Here is a 22,075-nt window from a genome sequence, read left to right as displayed (position 1 = left end):
TTGTTAAGTGGAGCCTACATGTGTGATACGAATAAATAGTGATAGGCTATTTCAATTTTTCGCAATGCTCAAGTTTTTTTTAGGCATAATGTAAGCAGCCAAGTAGCTAACATGAGCGCGTGAAGGCACCATGTCTTGGAAAGACCTTACCTAGATACGGGACCAAATACTACCTATGCTTAATTCTTGAGCTCGATTTTCAGAGGAAGAGGTAACCCTTGTACAGCTCCGGCTCGTTAATTCTGCACTGTTCCTGGCGCCTATTTCCATTTCGTCCAGGCAGCGCCCCCTTTTCGTGGGTATCAAGACGTACGCATTCACACTTGTGCTTTTCTGCGCCATTTTTAATAGCCGAGGCTACTACGCCGTGCTTTGCGTTCACCACGGCCAAAGGCGCATATATTGAGTAGCTCGCGACCTTCCATTTCTGATAAGCGGGACGTTTTTGAGAGGTTTTACAAGCGTCACGTGGCATTACCAAGGCCAGTGTAAACCTTGGAGCGTGCCCGCGTCAGCATACCGGTCCCTAGCCGCGCGAATTGTGTAGAAGGCGTGTCGTCAGATTCCGCACGGCTAATGGCCACAAGGAGCGTCGACGTCGAACAGCGTAAGGTACACCCGCTCGGAGCGCGCCCCTTTAACTTGAAAGTTATGTTGTGATTGAGTGGGGTCAGAGTGCGCTGATTCACGCTGGCAAAGGTTTTTTCCTTGTTACGCGTGTCGTGAGGCGCCATAGAAGTCCTTCTTCCCCTCTCACGCCACCGATTGCAATCGTGGACGGAGGGTTCAGAATAAGCGGTTGTTTTTATCGAAAGCGACGATGCAGTGAAACGGATCTTAGCGACGCAACTTCAGCCAAAACAACTATCGCTGCCAAATAGTAAGTGGACGTTCCAAAAATATAGCCATTTTACTATTAGAGCTATATTTTCCCACTTTTCGTTGATTAACACTTGAGGGCACTTGAACTCAAACGAAGAATTCAGTTATGTGTTAAAGAGTGCTTCACTACTGCGCAAAATATCCTTCTTTGTTTCGGGAGAGGCTCCGCTTATGTGTTATTTTTTTCGTTTTGTCAATTTTAAGCCAGACGGATGCCATAGATGGCTCATTTTGAATGTTAAGGAAAAGAAAAAGCGAGATCTAGAAATACAACAATAGTATCCCTGCAGTGATCCCCGTTTGCACCTTTGTCGATTGCCTCCATCGTGCGAAGTTTAAAATATTTCGCAAGCGTTGTGTCCTCGGTGAACGAACACTTGAGAGCAAGGGCTCTATCTAGTTGACGCCGTATAGGAGAAAGAAATGCGCTGTACTCCTGGTCACAACCAAAAAAGCGGCGAAGTGCTATACTACGATTCTTTCCTTCGCTAGGTATAGCGCTTATCCGAAGATTTAAGCTTAAAATTGGTTGGGATAATCGCCATTGTGCCCCACATGTGGCGTGCGCGATGCTACGATAGCACCTGGTGTAAACCTGCCCTCGATTCGCCGCTGCTCGAGCAACTGCATCTGGTCCCCTGTCTTGGGTAAGACAGGGAGGCAGGCCTAAACTCTGATCCCTTTTTTTGGACACTGGGCCAACAGTGCTGATTCAGCTTTAGGACCTAACAACTTCCCGCGCTTCCTGCGCTTCCTGCGGGTCTCTGAACTGGAAAAAAATGATTCAGTTCTTAAACTGCGCAGCTGAGTCTAGATGTACAGCAGGACTCTGGTGCGACCTAGTTGGCTCATGTCCATAAAAATTGTAACAGCACTTAAAAAACGGTACGGAGATAAGAAACACATAAAAAACGGGTGCTTAGTAGTAAGCGCCCATTTGTGTCCCACGTGTTTCTAATCGTCGGCCCCATTTTTTTTAGCACTGCTGCAATTTTTCCTCTAAATGTATAGCGTTGTGATGTTATATTTTTCTCTTTATCGGTTTGGCTGTCTCCTTTTCTCGGCAGCGTTTTCTAGTGAATTTTGCAATTTATTTTTATTTCATTTGTTTTTGGAATTTCATTGCATCTCATTTGCAATGTTTTAACTGCGAAGCTGTTTAGCAAATCGTAATTTTTCCTGTCCGCGGTTAAAAATACCAAGAGATCGCCAAGCGTGCGCAAGTGAGCGCTGGCCTAGCGGTGACCGCCCGGCAGTTATCAAAACCAAGAAATGGGTAGCGCTGGTGTGTGCGTGCTTAGCGACGTCCTCCCATCGCCCCCTCCGCACGTTTGTCAAGCCAATCACACCCACTTACGGAGGTTGGCCAAAATTGCGGCGACAGCACCTCAGTTAAAAAAAAAATTGGCCGCGTATCTGCTTCTTTCGTTGCAAATGTCGTCAAAAGACGATAGTCTTTATCGACTTTTGCCAAGTAAATGCCTCCCTTCGCTTTCCCGCTCACCTCTCATGTTGTTCCTCTTGCGTCGCGCTCCTCCCAAGGTAAAGACGCCAAAGGTTTGCTTAAATCATTTTAAATTTCCCGCGTTCCAGTGCTCCAAACCGGGTGTCTCGATGCCAACGCTGCCGTACGGCGAAGACGCGCGTGAATCGAGGCGCCCTACTTCAACGTTTATAGAACCGCGTTTCCCTACTCCACGTGCGTTGCAAGCAGAACATGGAACCTATCTAGTGGAACCTTTCGTAACTGTTGCCGGTTGATTCCTTAAAATGCCGCAAGAAGCTATAGTGGCGCGGACGACAGCAGGCGACGGCGAAGTGAATTTTTTTTCTGGAGTTGATGAAGTATTTGATTTCGTTAAAGTCAAGCATGTATGATTTTTTATAAAGGAACACTGCAAACATCACATCTGTATTAATTTGTTGTCTTATATTTGCGTAATGTATTGTTCTTCTTCAACAATGTTGACAGGTATGAACATTACACCGTACTCAGAAGGGCAGATTTAGCTGTGATTATATATGACTATTGCGCAAGAATTGCTTTACTTTGGCCGGTTGGCTGAATCGAGTCACAGACAGACAGACGGACAGAAATTCAGACAGACCAAAATTTCTGGGTTTAAGTAGCCCAAGAAAGACTATCGTCTTTAAAACAGAAAAGGCCGAACGCTCGTGTGTGAGTACCTCGCGGCGACTGCCCAGCTTCCCCGGCGCATGTTTGTCAGGCCAAACATATGCACTTGAGGAGATTCCAAGATTGGCAAAAAAACTCTAGCGTTCGCCGTAATCATGGCAACACTATCTCGGAATTAAAAAAACTGCAGCGTTCGCCGTAAGCGTGGGATCACTTGCTCAGAACGAGAAAGACACGTCATAGCATATGCCCCTCAAAGGTGATGTCCGATGATTATCATTTCCAAAAAAATGAACGCTCACACGTATAGCAACAATGATGAAGTTAAGGTCATTGCAGCAGCGAAGAAAAAGCAAATTGGCTGCAATCGTGGACTTAAACGTTTGTGATGGTCGGGAAGGTTGCGTACGGCTTCGCCACCTTCAAGTCTATCGCGTTAGTGTAAGCTACCTTAATTTTTTGTTTTCACTCTCGCTGCTTTCACCGCAATGTCCTACACTCATCCTATGGCACTGTAGCACCATCCCCATCCTGCGTATCAAGTCCTGCAGCAAGCAGGGCTGACCTCGTCAGTTCACATTGAAGAACGTTTGCAGAGAAGCGAACATTGGCAGCGGAGGAAGCAGATACGCAGCCAATTTGTTTGCTTGAGCGCTTTTGTTCCATTTGATACGAAAAAGGTAACATTTTAAAGACAATTCAGCAGAGCAACGTGAACTTCAGCAGGGAAACTGGCTACAGACAGTAGAAACAGCCAGTAGGTCTGAGTTCTGCAACAATGGTTGCCAGACAATTGAAGCGGTCGCGACACCGGTCCCGTCGATAGCAAGCCGTTTATCGCAACGAATGAAGGATGCATTATTTTTAAAATACAGTAAAAGCGCGTTAATTCGACTCTCGTTAATTCGGAAAATTGGTTAATTCGGACACGTCATCTGGTCCCTGTAAATATACGCATCACTCTATGAGACAGGGCGCTCGTTATTTCGGACAGATTTGACCGCAAATAGGATAATTCGGCGACTTTCAGGCCGCTGGCGAGGCTCAAAAACAAAAAAAGAACAATTCGGAACAAAAGTGCAGCTCAAACGCAGCATCGCCATGGACATCAATTATCGACTTGGCTTGACTTGAGACTGGTTGAACGTCTTTTCTTCGCGTGTAGGTTTGGCGGTGCCATCGGTGCCATTTTGTGGCTTTGTTCCCGTTGCTGAGCACCTTGAAGGGCTCAGAAAAATTGTGTCCGCGTGAATTTCTGCTCGAAAGCAGACGAGCATACGCGATTACTTCGTAAAATAAAGGTATGTAGAAAAAAAACTTGCATTTATTGTGTTTATTTCGACCATTCGATAATACGGACATTCGGTTAATTCGGACATTTTTTCCGGTCCTTAGAAATCCGAATTGGTTGGTTGGTTGGTCGTAGGGTTTAACGCGCCGACGCAACGCAGGCGATGAGGCGCGCCGTAGTGGAGGGCTCCGGATTAATTTCGGCCACCTGGGGATCTTTAACGTGCACCGAAATATCGTACACACGGGCGTTTTTGCTTTTCGCCTCCATCAGAAAAGCTGCCACCGCGGCCGGGAATAGAAATCCGAATTAACGAGCTTTTACTGTATTGGGTTTGCAGCTGTACAGAGCAATATATACACAAAGAGCGCTTAACTATCGAACGTTCTTAATGTGACGTCATTGCTAGTTGCGCTGCCGAGCGACGATGCGCGTATGGTCGCTTGCGATGCGCCTCAAAACGATAATTTCAAAGGCGTCTCCTAAATTCCAGAAGCAATGAATTGTGAAAATATTTGGGAGAAGGTCGTTCAAAAAGAAAAAAATTCAGCAAAGGCAAATGCATTTCGTCTTCACGACCGCCTTCAATATGATTAAACTCAATCAAGCTAAACACGATTATACGGGAAGAAGTGATAAAGTCTGTTTATGATAGTGGCGTTCAGAGCCGAGTTGCAGCCTTTTTTCATAGGCCGTCATCCTCAATAAAAGACCATGCAATTGAATGGGAAGAAAACACAATACTGAGTCAACATGAGGATCTTTCGAAAAGCAAAGCTTTCTGACAGAATCCAATGCTAATATTAGTATGAAAGCTGCCTCTGTACACCGAATGCAGTGAAGAATGTTTTAACGCGTAGCCTTCTTCTAATGACCTGGGGTTATCAGGGACAGATATCAGACTTTGGTGCGCGTTTATTCGTACAGCAAAAAATCGACTAGCATCATTTATGTTATTCCTATATTAGCTGAATTAAGCGAAGAATATATAGGAAACATCTTTCCTAATTAATTACTACTGCTGGGGGCACCGTTCATACAAGTTCATATTGTTTACCGCACAGGTCACATTCCACACATTTAAGTCAGAACACAAGCCCATAACTAAGTATTGCAGTGTTTAATTAATAAAAATGCACATTGAATCGGTTGTTGCAACAGGGGACAATGCAGGAAAAAATCTAGCAAACAAAAAACTCAATGTCACTTAGCGGATTTCCAATAATTCGTCGCAGCCAATGCACAGGAGCAGGTGTTGCTTCGCAGGCACGATCTGCTTTGCCCAAGGACACATGTGAACTTGTCATGAGGTGCAAATTCTATGTCTCTGCACCTGCTATGGAACGCGCCCCAGCCAATGAAAATGACGACCAGCCCACCTTAGCGGGTATGTTGTAAGATCTATGTTTGGCCTAAACGTGTGGCTGCATAAACGTTGTGCTCTACGATGGGCCAAGCAACGATAAACACATTATACGTTGAACGGGGTGTCGATGGCCGCAGCCCATTAATTGCGAAAAATTCTGCGGAGACAACCACACAAGGAAAGAACATTCAAGGCCATAGCACTCTGCGTGGGTGGACGGAGAGCGCAACTGTATAGCACCTGAAGGGGAAAGGGATACTGGTATCCGTTCGTCGTACAGAGCCGCGGCATAGCACCGGACAGTAAGGGATCATTGCACGTCCTTCACACCCTGAACGTTGCCACGTCAGTCTGTTGAGAAAATCTACTCAGCAACACGCCCATTGCACGTCCACGCTTCGGGACACCTCCAATGTTGTCAATCACCCTCAAAGTGTTCTTGTACCCCAGTCTGTTGTCTACGGCACAACCGAATCCAAATTCTCTGTCCAGAAGGTCTGTGTGAGATTTCGCGTGCACACCGTTGGACTCGGCCAATTTACTGGCGTGGAAAAGTGGTAAAAATGGAGCCAGCCGCTTAGAGGCAGCCTCTCGGGTTCCATCTTCACCTGTGCTGTTCGCACTGGCGTTTACGTTCGTAATGTTCGGTCTTCCAAGCGGCTTGCTCTATTTCCGAGGCAGCCAAATCCATGACCATACAGCTCAGCTGTCAAAAGATAACACTGTGCTCTCTCATCTTATTATTTTTCTTTTTCCTTCGCTGATCGTGTCCGCACAGTCTTCCGTAGTAAACGTATACTGACAGGAAAGTGTTCAATGACAGGAGAAGCTGCAGAGTGAGGGGCTGTTAGTCTGCTTGTCGATTCATTCACATAAAAAGACGAATGAAATGAAGGAAGGGACGTAAACATGATGTTGGAGTAAACAAGGCTTTAGCAATCACTATGCTCTCGCCTCCAAACAACACAGGCAGGCCAGGTAAGTTTTATTGAGCGCCTGTTGTAGTCCGGGAATCTTGTTTCGATCCATGTGGAGATGTTGGAGCACATTAGGTGCTGTATGTCCTCCTCCTGATCTAGCGCCCCGTGAATCTTAAGGTCTGCAAGGTTGAACAGTGTGGGAGATATGTTGTACTTCTCTTTGTGGTATGCGTCATTGTGAAGGAGGATAAGGTTGTGTCTTATGCACACCTATGGAACCCACGAGGGAATGGCTCTGCATAAAATTCCTGATGTAGCTTTAGAGGATAGGTCCACATAGCTGCTGGCGGCAAACTCCCCTAATAGGATGGCGTGGTGTTGGCAATCAAATGCTTTCTTGAGGTCAACTGCGGCTGTAGACTTTAGTTTCGCCAATCTTAGTTCACCCGTGATGTCTTCATGAAGTGGTAGGAGAAGATCTAGAGCTGATACATTTTCTGAATCCTGGCATGTTGTACAAAATGGAATCTGCTTGTTCTAGGTGATCTTGTAAGGCCTTAGCACCATACGCTTCATAAGCCTGCCAATGTCTGATGTGAGCGTGATTGATCATAGATTGCTTGCAGTGATGTTTTCCCCATGTTTAGGAATAAAAATCACCCTTTCTTTTTTCATGTATCAATCCGAGAGTTTCCGCGATCCATACATCGTTCATCACTAGTAGGGTTGCATGGTGGTTTCTCGTCCCTGAGTTATTTATGCAAGGCGTGGTAATCCTTTTTGGTCACGTTGCCTTGCTACACGTACGATTTTTATTTGCGGCATTGAGCTCAGGTTTAACTCTGTATACTTGGGGGAATCATATAGACCACTACGATCCTTATATTGGGATTGTACGTGGGACTGGTGTAAGTTTCTTTGACTGTCTGGAAAAGTTTTCGGTGGTCGTCATACTTTTGGATGAATGTATGTATTTTCTGTTAGAATCGTGGTTTTAATGGGTTTTTGGTCGCATGTTTCGTAGCTGCACGTGCGTTTTTTTTTTCATTTGATGCGTTGTTGTGGGGTAAAGAGCATTAGTCTAATGATTGCATGATCGCTACTGAGTACACTTGCGTGTGCATCCCCACTGTATCTACGCCTTTTGAGCAGAATGTTAGGTCGATAGTTGTGTCTCTCTCCCAAGGGTTGGTTAAGTATCTGGGGTTTTTTTTTTCAGTTCATTATGGAAAATGTACTGGTGGTATTGAGTGATCGTCAGGAGGCGCTGACCTTTTCTGGCTCTCTTCGGCGAAACCCCCTGCGGTGCCACGGGCGCGAACGACTCGTGGCATCATAGCGCGTCAAGGGACGCCATCAGTGTAATTAGGGTGCGCTGGGGCTATGGGATTGCTATGGAAAAGTGCTTGGGAAGTACTTGGATTAAATGATAGACGACCCAGCACGAAACCTCGGCTCACTTTTTTTAAATCACTGAATGCCGTTTACAGTCGCAGCCGTTCTCAGGCCTGGACAATATCAACCGGTAAAAGCAAGTTAGGGGGCACCCTTGCTTTTACACATGCTCAAGAAACTGTCACGATATATTTTCAGACCCGCAATATTAGGATCCTCGCGGGTTTATCAGTTGCTGCAAACTTTTCTCATTAACCGGGGTTTTCATCCCCCCCCCCCCCAAGTATCATATATTCCTACTCTCTTCTCTTCTTTCTACTTTAAACCTTCTTTTATATTCCTTGTAGTGAAAAAATACGTGCAGCGAAAAAAACAGAATGGATTCGGACACCGCGTGGTAGGGGTGGTTGGAAATCTACGAAAGGGGTCCTGCAGTAAACATAAATAAGCTTATGCTTCTGGTGGTGGGGGTGATTATGGTGACATAATATAAGTGCAATAACTGATTTATTTCAGCCATTTAAACCTCGAGGTGCAGCCGTTTTGTGAGCTCACACTTCTTCAGAAGTTTGCTCAACGGCATCTCGGTATAGGTTACGGCAGCACATAACTAAACTGTACGGTATGGGCTAGCCACTGTTGCCTAGGTCTCAGCATATTGTTATATTGTGCCAGGACAAGTGACACTCACCACGTTTCAGGTGAAGCGATGTGTTGACGAGACAGCTCCAGCGAGGCTACGCACCACGCATGCCGCCTTCGTCGTAGGATAGCAAAGCGCTATGCGCCGCGACCCTCTTCGTCATCGTGTTACATAGCTTACCCCGTCGGGGTGACCGTCCCTGGCTTGGCCGAAGTTGCCGGGCGAGTGTGGTGCGAATTAACGTGAAGTGAGAATAACGAGGAAAGAAATGTTTGCCTATATGGATGACGATGATGGGCTTGGTGCAGATTGGCCCCGGTGTTGCGGTGTCTTCAAGGCAACGACGAAGCGCCGTACGGCTTAGAGCCATGTGGGACTAGAGGACTGAAGGCGCGACATTGTCAGTTGGTTTCCTCATGTTTGGTTTCATTTGGTCTTGGTCGACTGCTCACGGGATGGGGGCACGAGGCAGAATACTTGGTGAAGTTTTGCTTTCAGGGGGCTCTCGTACTTTGGCAGAGTGCCCTCGACAATTGCGTACAAGTCGAGATGGTGAGAAGCTGGGACACAGGATTGGGATTACGTTTTAACCTCCATTTCAAAATGCTACGTGGAAACAGGTAAAGCGACGCGGACCATGGTTGTTCAGGTGAAGCGATGCATTTACGTGTGGGCCTTCACAGAGCTGAAACAAGGCTGTGCGCCGCACACATCGCCTAGGTCGGAGGAGGGTGGCACAGCGCTATGCGCCAGTGCCCTCGTCGTCATCATCTCGTGGCAGTTTTACATGGCAGGCTATCCATCATATACCTACGGTTTGAACAGAAATACAGGCAAAAACGGATGCGACAAAAACACGGGAGAAGAGATGTGCAAGTTCTGTTGTGACGGCCGTATTTCTTACCCCAATACCTACCAACAAAAAGCAAAGCAAGTTCCTCTGATCCATTTGCAGCAGCGATCTGCAGCGAAGTTCACGGCGCTCAGAAATGCTGCCCTTTTATTACGCAGGGCTGCTGGAATTTTAACGCGCAAGCATTCTTTGGGGAGTACTTCAGAGGTAGAGCCATGTAACACGTCGTATCCGCGGAAAAATACATAATTCACGCAGACTTAATTTAGTCTTAATCTTTCAATGGACTATATGGAGATTATTTATCAAAAGAAGCTAGAAAGGAAAGTTTGAAAAAAATCTAAAATGAACTGCGGAATGCTAAAACATCCATGTTAGACACTGCCGTCACTTGAGAAAGACAAAAATAAAATCGGAGATAAACAAACATTTTTTTTATTTCAAAGAAACCCTAAAGGCCCTCTTCAGTGTTAACAAAAAGGAAAAATTCAGTAGAACAATAACAACAGCTATTGGTAATAAAACGATCTACGCAGAGCATTACCGCAGGGGATGCTATCAGAACCTCATTAAACAGCACAAGAACTGAGTAAAAGGAAACTCACTAAATTATTCAATGATATTTTTGCACCAAGCATTAGTAAATTTCATAACATTCGGGTCAGGAACAATGTGTGATGCTAGATTATTCGAGTCTATTGTAGTACGAGGAACAAATGGTTGGGCAAACGCGAGGGTACGTACGGCATGTGATGCGTTTAACTTTGTATGAATGGTCTCGGCGTGGAAAAATGGCTCTGGGTTCACAGATAAATTTGTTATGAAGAAACACATGGTAGTACAGCTTATGAAATAGTGTTAAGCGAGGTATGTTGCGACAACGCTATAAGCCTTCAAGCTCAGCAGGATTTTTTAATGCAGCTATGCTGGTATAATGTCAGTAATCAGAAAATATGAAGCGGACAGCACGATTTTGCAAGGTTTCTAAGTCAATGATCAGATATGCCTGATGCGGGTCCCAAATGATCGATGCTTACTCTAGCTTAGGGCGTATAAGGTTAATATGCGCCAACTTCCGTAAATGCCGGTAGCATGTCTGAGGTTACGTTTGAGGAAACCAGGAGAATGGTTAGCAGACGCCAGGATATGGTTAATGTGATTATTCCATGTCAAGTTACTGGCTAAATGCACGCCGAGGTATATGTAGGTGAAAGACCTCTCCACTAGGCGGTCGTTTAATATGTAAGATGCTGAATTTTGATAGGCCTGATTAGTAAAGGGCACTAATTTTGTTTTAGAAAGATTTAGAGGCATTAGACAGTTTGAGCACCATGTGGTTTTAGCGTTTAGGTCAGATGGAATAATGTCGTGGTCATGTTTAGATTTAATTTTACGGTATAATATGGAGTCATCTGCAAATAGGCTGATGTTAGGTTTAACGCAGTCGGGCGGATCGTTGATATAAACTAGGAAAAGCAAGGCCCGAGTCAACTTCCCTGAGGGACACCAGATATTACGGGGACTAGAGATAAGTGAAGATTGTTAATTAATGTAAATTGCACCCTGTTAGAAAGAAAGTTCCTTATCTATGTGATAACAGGAGGGCCGAAGTTCAGTCGTGTAGCTTGTGAATATGTCTATGGTGAGGAACCCGTTCAGGTGCTTTTGAAAGTAACCAAGTGCATAATTGCCGAAGTTAACTCATGTAGGATTTTTATAGCGTAAAGGGAGAATATTTATCGAATGAAGCTTGAATGAGACAAAAGAACTAAAAACAAAAGTGAGAAAATAACTCAAAACGAACAAACAAGATAACATTTCTATCTCAAACACCGTTTTCACGCGATGAACTCAGAAATAAAAAATTCAGAAAAATCATCATCATCATCATCATCATCATCATCATCATCATCATCATCAATAGCCTGCTTAGATTCACTGCAGGATGAAGGCCTCTCCCATTGATTTTCACCCGCTTCTGGGCTGCGCTGCCCGAGTTCATTACTTGTTTGTAAATTTTCTTATGAAATCTCCCCATCGAGTTAATGTACTTCTTCATCTTCTAGTCCTGTCTTTCGGTGTCCATTCTGTTGCACTCGTGGTCTGCCCGTTGTCAGTACGTCGTACTGCATGGCGAGCCCAAGTTCATTTCTTTTTCTTAATTGAAATGAAGATATCTTCTACGCGAGTTTGCTCCCTAATATAGGTTGCCCGTCTCCTGTCCTTAAGCCTTATTCCTATCATTATTCGCTCTATAACACGTTGGGCGGATCTAAGTTGGCTTTGTAGTTGTTTATTGTAAGGGAACAAGTTTACGAAACGAAAAACAAAAAAAATTGTTTGGGTAACGTTTTTTTTTGTGTACGAAAATCCGCGGCTATTGGCGAAGTTTGGACATCTCATCATTATAATAGTTAAATGCATATCATTGGTAAAAACAAAGAAAGAATAATTACTGCGGATGCACAGAATTGTGTAAGAATGTGAAGGCGAAAGCTTCAATTTTCTGTGGATTTGCTCTCGAATTTTTTGTCAAGTTTGTGCGCCACCCCTCCTCCCCCTAATCACAGCCTAGGCTTTTCGTTGGCAGCATATTGCAGGTGTAACCGTCACCAAAACTCTTTTTACGCATCTGTTTTCTTTTTTGGCATGTGCTGAGTCGCCCTTTCTCAGTGCTTCTCTCCTAGCCTCTCCCGCACTGTCGTTTCCCTTTAGTAGCACGCGAGCCCATGCTCTATTGCTGCCCGTCTCACGGAATTTCAACTTTTGCGGAATACCTATTTTCCACACTTCCCAACGCGCGTGCTTCATACATAGAGATCTAAGGCTTTCGCTTTAAAATAACAACAAAAATTGAAGCAAACGAAACGCAAAGTTGCTCACTGGAGCACGATGCGAACTACGAGGAGTAAAAGTAACACAAATTGGCTACTCAAAGCTAAGTCTGCTTACAGAAGAGTTGGCAAAACATTCATGTAGAAATTCTCAGAAAAATGCGTGAGCCATTCCGCTATACACCAGCCCCTTTTAAAGTCGGCCTCACCATTATACCCAAAAGCCACGCTGGGAGTCTTTTTTCAGGGGCAATATAAAAGGTCTAAGATACTTGCCTAGGGTACCAAAGCCAAAAACATTCACTGTGAAACGTAAACATCCAGCGCACGCTTGCTGGGAATCTGTAAACGTGCTTTTATTTTATATCTATGAAGGTTTGAAGGCCTCAGGGCATTTCAAAATAGGATTTGCCTGCGCGGTGAGAATAGGACACATTTGTCATTACAAATGGTCGAACTGACTTCCTTGTCGAGTCTACATAAAAGGGTGTGTGAATTTAAAACTCACACTGAAAAGGAGCAGCACAAGAACGCTTTCAGAATCCAGAGAATTCTAAAAATGTTGTGCATTTTTTTCCTGCTACAGCTTTTATTGGCGCTTTGGATCCCCTGATATCGGCGAGGGGCTCTTCGCTCGCATCGAGAAAGTACATTATACAACAGGCCCCGTGTGATCGCGACGGTACCTAGACCATCGCCTTCCACCGGTCCATCACCCCGACCAGAAGCTACAACTTTAAAAACAACGCCGCCGTCTTTCACTTGGCAGTAGCGACAGCAGCCAAGTTCACGGCACTTAATATCCTACCCATTTCGCACGCAGTGCTGTTGGACTTTTCTTTACTTTTCATCTTTATTGTAGGTGTTTCGGGGGACTGATATCGGTCAAGGATTCTTCGTTTGCATCGAGAAAGGTCATTCTACGTCAGCTCTCACGGGACTGTGACGTTGCCTCGACCATCGCCTTGCATTGGTTCATCACACCCGGCAGGATGTATACCAATTGACTGTACAACGCCTCCGTCCTTCACTTGGCAACACCAGCAGCAGCGGGGTTTTCGGGACGCACAATCGCTCCACATCTTTCACGCAGGTTTGTGACTGATTCCTGCTTTTTTTGTTGTGCCTTTATTGATACTGCGGATGTGTTAATTGCTGTTCGTATTTTATGTGAAAACATAGGTGAAAAAACTTTTCGGGGCAGAGAGCATGAAATTAGAGTCGAATACTGTGTCACTCAAGAAGCCATTGAGCGTGACTTCTGTAAATAATTGAGAGAGAACTGAAACCATTTTTGGTTTCTATAAACACAGATTCCGAATAGGTAAATACTACCCAGAGAAGCTCAAGTGGTCTGACGCTAAACTAGAAGAAAAGTGATTCTCGCACAACAGATAAAGGATAGCGGGAGCAGGGTGGTACACGTCGAACAATGCACTCCACAATGGCAATGTAGAGCTCAAAGACATCCCGTACAACGCCGCAGGTGGCCTCGCTGAAACACTCAGTAAGATTGGAAGACAAAAATGTAATTCAGAGGCTTTGTCTGCGAATAAGTAAGCATTCATAAGTCGCTTATTTTTATTTTGAGTTCTCTTCTCCAACCCATAATCTCAATTTACACTGTTATGACGAATAAATGAGTTAACTTCACCAGTTACGAATTTCTGTTCAGGTGCGGTTGGTGCTTTTTCACAATTCTTTTCGTTTGCTTTTTATGGTTTCAGTATGTTTGTGTTCCTCTTTATGGTGGGGTATAAAATAATCATTTTTGATTTTGTTCGTTCACTTTTATTTTTTATATTTTTCGCAATCATTGGCACCTTTCGTTTGTCAAATATATGTTTTAAACAGTTATTTTTGTTTACATTATTATAGCTATTGCGTGTGTTGAATTCGAAAGTTATGCATTTTAGTGCAGATTCACTGCGATACGCGGTTACTGCTTTGTAACATTTTTGCTCTTTAAATTCATTTTTTGGAGTATATAATTTTGTTTTTGTTGCAAGAGGGTGGTGCATAAGAAAAGATACTTTTGCCTTAGTTAGGTCGTTTTTAATATTTTAGTGTCTTACTTTTATTTCTTAGGTTTTAAGATTACCATTCAGCCAATTATTTCAATTTACACTGCCATGTAATACACGGTCAATTACACTGTCAAATCTGTTTTCCCTGTCAATCACGCATTTCTGTGCAGATAAAGGGTGCTAAATGGCTGGTACTGTTCATGATTTTACGTGTTGAAGTTTTTTGGTTGGTTTTTATTTTCGTCACCGCTGTTTGAGGACTGAGTTTAGGATAAATCTTTACGTACTTTCTTTGTTCCTACTTAGAAATATTTTTGGCAGTTCTTGCATTTATCTCGTCTCCAGGCGATCACCTCGGTCTACACTACTGTATAAGTTTAAAGTATTAAATTCTTCAAATAAGGGTTTTTGTGCAAATTCAATGTTTTACGCACTGGTCCGTTTTCATAATTTTTGCATTGCCGTTTCGGTTTGTTCTCGAGGGGCTTTCTTTGTGGTAGTCTTTGTATTACGAGGGCGGTATACTAAATGTTCCAATTATTACAATTTACGTTATTATAATGATTAAACTTCTCCAAATTTTGTGCAAAAGCAGGTTGTCGCAGAGTTTGTCCATTTTTACAATTTTCATTCGTTTTTTGGCATACTTTTTGGTTTATTTTATTTTTTCCCAAGTATGAGAGTGTTGCACAAGATGAATATCGTCGATTTCACTATTCCAATTCATCAGAGTTTCTTTTTCTTTTCACTTTTTTGTGGTTTTGGTGTTTAAAGTTTTTGTGGCAGATTTACCTTTATGTAAACAACGATAATGAATAAACATGATGAATTCGCCAATAACGCACGTTTTTGTGAAGATGAGCAGATACAGGGCATGAGTCGGTTGGTGCTCTGTCCCAATTTTTGTTTCGATTTTTTTTTGCGAGTTTTAAAAAAAAATTCTGCATTGCCATGTGAAAACGATGTACAAGAAGCCGTTTTCTATTTCGCTACTTCATATTTCAGGCAAGGAGTTTATGGCTAGGGTTCAATGCGTTTTTGTACTGTGTGCAAAAACTAAGTACCTAAATTTAGAATACCTACAGCATGAAAAGGAACAAACACACGTGGAAATGAAGGAACGGGTGCTGTGTCGTCGTTTCCTCGTGTCTTTGTTTTTAATTTTAATATGAACTACCACCTCGCCCAAAAGGATGCCCTGTTTCCCGAATTTCATGCAAAATAGTTTGATTCTATGCAGAAGCTTATTCATGTCGGAACTTGCATATGCACTTCGATAAGATTAGTCACAAATAGGCCAATTTGCGCGTCTCATTTCCTCCAACTCCTCGTGTCAGCCGTCCGTCGTCAAGACAATGCACCGTTGTCCTGTTCGAATTTCAGTTTTCTGCTTTCGTCATAATGAGGAGGCTGTGTATAGTCCAAACTAAGCGTCGCTGGTCGTCGTCTTCCCAGAGTGTAATGGTTTATGAATTTTATTATCTGGTTAGGGTTTTATATTTACATTTCTTGGTATTAAAATTTGAATTTTTATAATCTCTACTTGTATAGTATAACTATGCCAATGTGTCAACTTCACGAGCTATGCATTTTTGTGTAGATGCACGGCATTACATGTTTGGTGCAGTGGGTTGGTATTCCGACAGAACAGCCCGGCGTCAAAAGGGCCCTCGTCCAAACAGCGCACGACAGAAGAGCACAGCGTCAGAAGGGCACAGCGTCAAAAGCGCACATGACAGAAAAACACACCGACAGAATAGCACAGCGGCAAAAGCGCATGCGGCAGAAGAGCATGACGACAGAACAGCACACGACGAAACAGCACACCGCAAGAGCATGAGCATTGAAACAGTTCGATGCGTTGGCCTAGCTAGGTAGTGGGGCATAGTGCACTCGCGAGTGGGCTCGGGCCGGTAGCACGCATTTTCTCGGGCCCGGGCCGGGCTCGGGCTTCAACCGAAATTTTTTCGGGCCGTGCCTTTTCCGGGCCGTGCAGTGCTCTAGCCTCTATCATCCAACGATTGCTGCCCTCTTCCACTCGACGCGCGAATTACGCGGGCGTTTCAGGCCTGCGTTCGCTTAATTTGATTTTTTTCAGCACTTCAATTCACGGGTATGACAATGCACGCGCTCCAGCTCAAACACTAGCCGTGTTGGTGTTCTCGCAACACACATCCGCCTGTACTACACCGTGGGCAGACGCAGTTGGGAAGTGTCCGTGCACCGGAATGTCCATGAACCAAAATGTCCGCACAGAAACATCCTGCACCAAAATGTCCTACACCGAAATGTCCGGATCCAAGTCTAGGAAATTGCGGTGCAGGACTTTTCGGTGCAGGACTTTTCGGTCGGACAGTTCGGTGCGCGGAAACTTCGGTGCACGGACGGTGCTGTGCAGACACATCGGTGTACGGACATTTCGGTGCACAAATATTTAGGGGTGAAAGTTTTTCGGCGATCAAATAATGGGGTGCTTGTTATTTTTATTTTTATATTTTTATTTCCGCGTAACGTGAGGTATGAACAACAATCTAGCGAAGTGATTGCATTTTTAGATTGATGCCGTGTTTGATTTTTGTCAGTTATTTTTAGAAATTGAGAAATTGTATATTTTTCGGTCATACTTCGCTCAGGGAACGCCTGTGATGCAGCGAACTGGTTAATTTCTTTTGCACATGTCTTTTTCAATTTACGAGAAGTCGTTAATATATATTCGCTCTTTTTTACGGCAAGGAAATAAGCTAAGACAATTGGCCGGTGTTTACTGTGGTTTAATGCGTTCTAATGAAATTTGCTTAAAATAAAAGGCACTCAAACCTAACAAAGAAAGCAAGTTTACAAACATCCAGTTGGTCCACAAAATGCAGAAAGTCTCATAAAAAGTTTTATGCAGGCTCCGTTGTCTCGATTAAATGGACTTGCAAATACTGTTGTCGCTGGCTTTTTTTCCCAGACAAGTCTGGAATATTGTCGCAGAGGAAGAGCGGACCTTTTTGAAAACACGTGCCGCTTCTATATCTTCTCGATGCTGATAAAGCGCGTGTGGGTTGGACAAACCAACCTTCGTTTCATTTTTACACGCTTACTTTCTTCTCGATTCCATGGAAGCGACCATATTCCGACTTATTTGAAGATTCATGGTCTACAAAGTCGCTTCGACCCCAACGTTATTCGGGTGACTAATTGGTCACAATTTCAATCCAAGATGGAAGATTTTTGCGGGGGCGACGAGGGGCGACGAGCCTGGAGATCTGGAGTCTGCCATGGGAAGCACGCTAGTTGCTTGCAAACGTTCCGTCCGGCTGTCTCCTAAAATCACAGAGTTCGACATAGAGCTGGAACGCCTTAGAGCTGTCCGCCGGCGCGCCGAACGAAGATACAGACGTACGAAGTCTCTCCAAGATTTAAGAGATGCGAGAAGGACGCAGAAGAAGATCCAACGCCGCATTATCCAAGTGCAAGCGCAGCGTTGGAAGTCCTTTTGCGAATCACTCGACCCTCGGAAGTCTTTGTCTGGAATATGGAGAACTGTGCGAGGGATAATGACCCCCGTGCAACAGCACTCCCCATTCAAGGCTCTGGCTCTTCACCAGAAACGCGGGGAGCTCGAAGTAGCAGAGGACTTCTGCGTTCGGATCGCCAGTGGAACAGGTCCTGCTGGTTCATCACTTGCCACTGACATTCCCGCTTCGCGGGATTCTCGGATGGACGTGCCGTTTTTAATGGAAGAGCTCGAGGCGGCATTGGCTCTCTGCACCCGATCGTCATCGCCTGGGCCAGATGGAGTCACCTATGCTGCCCTCTGTCACCTTGGCAATGGCGCCCGGCACGCCCTTTTGAACTACTTCAACGACCTGTGGCGTGATGGCATAGTCGCTGAAAAATGGAGGTCTAGCCGTCTTGTTCCGCTCCTGAAACCTGGAAAATCTCTGCTGGACCCGGCGGCATACCGACCCATAGCACTTGCCAGTTGCGTTGGCAAGATTATGGAGCGAGTTAATCCTTGCACGCCTGGAGTGGTTCCTGGAACACTACAACGTCTACCCTAGAGTCATGGCTGGTTTCCGTCGTGGCCGTTCTTCTATCGACTGCGTTATCGACCTGGTGACCTTTGTGCAGCAGCAGAGACGCATCAAGCGCATATGCGGTGCACTCTTTCTGGACGTGAAAGGAGCGTATGACAACGTGGAGCATGATGCCATTCTTAAAGCGCTGCAGGCAGTGGGGCTTGGCGGCCGCGTCTACCAGTGGGTGCGAAGTTACCTCTCGGGGAGGTCATTCTTGGTTATGACTCAAGATGGCCCAACGTCAATACACTACACCCAACGCGGTGTCCCCCAGGGAGGCGTCTTGAGCCCCACGTTGTTCAACCTGACTCTCATCGGCCTCGCAAGCTCCCTCCCAAGAACGGTTCATCTGTCGATTTACGCGGATGATATTTGCATCTGGGCAGATGGAGTGACTCGACGGCACGTGCGCGTGCGCCTGCAAAAGGCTGCAGATTTGACAAACACCTATCTGCACAAGCAAGGGTTGGAAGTGTCTTCCAGCAAATGCGCAGTGCTTGCGTTCTCACGGAAGCCTATGTACGCATACCCTTTGACAGTTAATGGCGAAAGGGTATCTAATGTGAAGCATCACAAGTTTCTCGGCGTGGTCGTCGACAGAGACCTTTCTTGGAGCCCCCATGTTCGTTTTTTGAAGAAGAGGCTGTCTGCAGTGGCCCACATTCTTCAGTTCATCGGCGGCAAGACGTGGGGAGCATCTATGAAGTCAATGTTTCGGCTGTACGACGCACTATTCTTGGGCTCCCTACGGTACAGCCTGCCTGTACTTTCGGGTACGTGCCGTACCAATATTCAGCAACTGCAAGGCATACAAGCGCAGGCCCTCCGAACTTGCCTTGGCCTACCACGGTACACCTCAACAGCTGCAACCATTGCTGTGGCTCGTGATCACCCCTTACCCACGTACGTGACAATTGAAACACTCAGGGCACATATTAGGCACCTAACCAGGCTACCGGATTATCACCTTGCTAGTCTACCATCTAAACGCCCTCATGCGTCTTTCGCAAAGGTTGTAGCTTCCAACATGACCAGCATGCCATCCAACTACACGCCTGCGATGAGGCCGCCACTCCCACTTTGGTGTACGATGCAGCCTCGAGCATGCCTCACTATCCCAGGCTTAACAAAGAAGCAAGATTTTCCAACGCTGGCAGTACAACAGCTAAGTCTCATTTATTTACACGAGAGATACAGTGACTGCACCCATATTTACACCGATGGCTCCGTAACAACATCTAGTTCTGCCGGCGCCGTCGTTATACCACGAATGTCCATGTCCACAGGATTTAAAATAGCCCATCTCACCACTTCCACGGCTGCAGAACTTACCGCCATCCGTTGTGCCCTTCATACCGTTGAACAAACTTCATGCCGAAGATGGGCGATCTTCTGCGACTCAAAACCTGCGCTTCAATCGCTCCAGTCAGCCCTGTGCCGTGGACCTCATGAACAGCTGCTGGCCGAGATAAGACTACTGTACGACCGTGCGACCCAAGCGGGTCATGACATTGCCTTTCAGTGGCTTCCCAGTCATTGCGGCATTGTCGGAAACGAAAGTGCGGACGCTGCCGCACGCTTGGCACACCAAAAAACGGAGACCATATCTATTCCGTTATCCAGGACGGACGCCGCTAGGACTCTCCGAAAACTTGCTCGGGAGACCACGCTATCGAAATGGAGCTCCCAAGAGTTCACGAGCGCTCGTATCCATGCCCTGGACCCCCATCTTCAGCGCCCCCTTCCATTAGGCCTCCCACAATCTGATGCAACCATTCTTTGTCGCCTCTGGCTTGGAGTCGCATTCACAAATGCTTACTCCTATTTGATTGGAATGGCAGCCAGTGAGGCGTGCGAAGTCTGTGAAACACCAGAGACCATACGACATGTCCTCTGCGATTGTCCACGGTTTTCAACCGAACGCAGCCAGCTCTCTGCGACTCTACGAAAGTTAGACTCTCGGCGCCCGTTCTCTGAGGAGACAATCCTGGGCCACTGGCCTTCTCCGTCGTCTGCGGACAAGGCGACAAAAGCGCTCCTGTGTTTCCTCAAAACGACGGAATTGCACAAAAGACTGTAGCGCAAGACTACTCTCTACGAACTGTCTGAACTTTAGACAATGTCTATAGTGTCCTATCGCTGGGCACACCACTCCACGCTCTGTCCGTACCTTTCCCCTTCTTTTTCTGTTTTCCTCTTTTTCCTCATTGTTCCCCTTTCCCCCGTGCAGGATAGCATACTAGGCCGTAGCCTGGTTAACATTCCTGTTTTTCCTTTACTTTTTCTCTCTCTCTCATTTAATGTCGCAGCAGCCACCCCTACCCGTTCAAATTTCAAGTTTCAATCTACCCCAGATTTCTTTTTCACTCATATTATATTCGGTTTCCCATGAAAATCTTACAGGCCTAGCGGAGTTCATAGTCTCCGAAGCATCCCAGCATTGATGCAAGAAAAAGCTACATTCACCCGAGCTCACACAACCTCTCTTATGCGCAGCAAAAAGCCACCAAACAGCCTTTGATGACACAATGACCGTTATTGTTGGTCCTAGCGTCACTAAATAAGCTACGCTTAAGAGTGCCGTCACTTCATGCTCCCGGAAACGTCTGGGGTCTTTTTGTTTCTGGTTTGGAGTGTTCCCATCTCTCCCAACGAAACCGCTGCCGGTTGTACGGGCAGAGTATGACCGGCCGCTGTAGCGTCCGCGCAGAAGAAGAGAGAGAGAGAGAGAGAGAGAGAGAGAGAGAGAGAGAGAGAGAGAGAGAGAGAGAGAGAGAGAGACAAAATGGCTGCGCCCATATGTAAACAAATATCACGTGGTGCCCACCGACCAATGAAAATCCTGGCGGCACATACCAATGACAGAAAAGAGTGCCGATACTCTCAAAGACTTCATTTTGTGACGTTAGTTGGCCCCTGCCTGCCCTTCGAGGAACAAGCTTGCTCCCTACATCCCTCTCCCGCGCGTCGCGGTCGTACCGACGGCGCCCCGTCTCCAGGAATAGCTTCTTCATCGGTCTCGGTTGACCCATCGGGACATTTCCTGGAGCGCACATGTTTCTTTCCTTAAGAAAAAACGTACCACCATTGCCCAGATATTCAGATTTCTTGCTGGAAAGACGTGGGGAACATCGGTAAGAGGAATGCTGCAACTGTACTCCGCACTTTATTTAGGCGCCTTGCGTTACAGCTTGCCAGCAATTTCCAACACTTGTACCACTAACCTGCGGGTAATACAGAGCGTCCAAGCGCAGGCTCTGCGCACGTGTCTTGGTTCGCCGCGTTGTGCATCAACAGTGGGCACCATTTGCATCGAACAGGAACACCCAATAGCAACGTACGTGGCTACTGAAACACTGCGCCTATACATCAGGCTACTCACGAGGCTGCCTTCTCACCATCTGGCGCAGCTTCCTCAAAGTAGACCACGATCTACGTTTTCAGCCATTATCACAACGCACAGGGCTGAAATCCCTTCAAGGTACGCCCCTGCGGCAACACCGACCTCCCCGTTGTGGTGCCTAGCACAACCTGAGATTCGTCACAGTGTTCCGGGAATTCGAAAAAAAGCCGACTTGTCATCATTGGCCCTTCAACAGCTTACGCTGCTGTTACTGCATGAACGGTACAACGACCGGAAACATGTGTACACAGATGGCT

At 45.8% G+C, this 22,075-nt stretch overlaps 1 protein-coding gene across 4 annotated transcripts in view; it reads left to right on the top strand.

Moving 5' to 3' along the window:
• Nucleotides 1-597: 597 nt before the first annotated feature.
• The window catches only part of LOC144145373 (monocarboxylate transporter 14-like), a 41,928-nt gene continuing 20,450 nt past the window's right edge, over nt 598-22,075 (top strand). Inside the window, exons 1-2 of one of the 4 annotated variants that reach the window (XM_077676959.1) lie at nt 598-880; nt 13,184-13,414. The gene's annotated coding sequence lies outside the window, so the exon portion shown is untranslated. The remainder of the gene's footprint in view (nt 881-13,183; nt 13,415-22,075) is intronic. The other 3 variants (XM_077676958.1, XM_077676956.1, XM_077676957.1) reach the window with 3 other exon arrangements.

The sequence above is a fragment of the Haemaphysalis longicornis genome, unplaced genomic scaffold (genome assembly GCF_048455015.1).
Source record: "Haemaphysalis longicornis isolate Haplotype H1 unplaced genomic scaffold, Haemaphysalis longicornis Haplotype H1 scaffold_7, whole genome shotgun sequence".
In the NCBI taxonomy this organism is placed as follows: Eukaryota; Metazoa; Arthropoda; class Arachnida; order Ixodida; family Ixodidae; genus Haemaphysalis; species Haemaphysalis longicornis.
The sequence above is the reverse complement of the archived record's forward strand: the minus strand, read 5'-3'. Positions and strand labels throughout refer to the sequence as shown.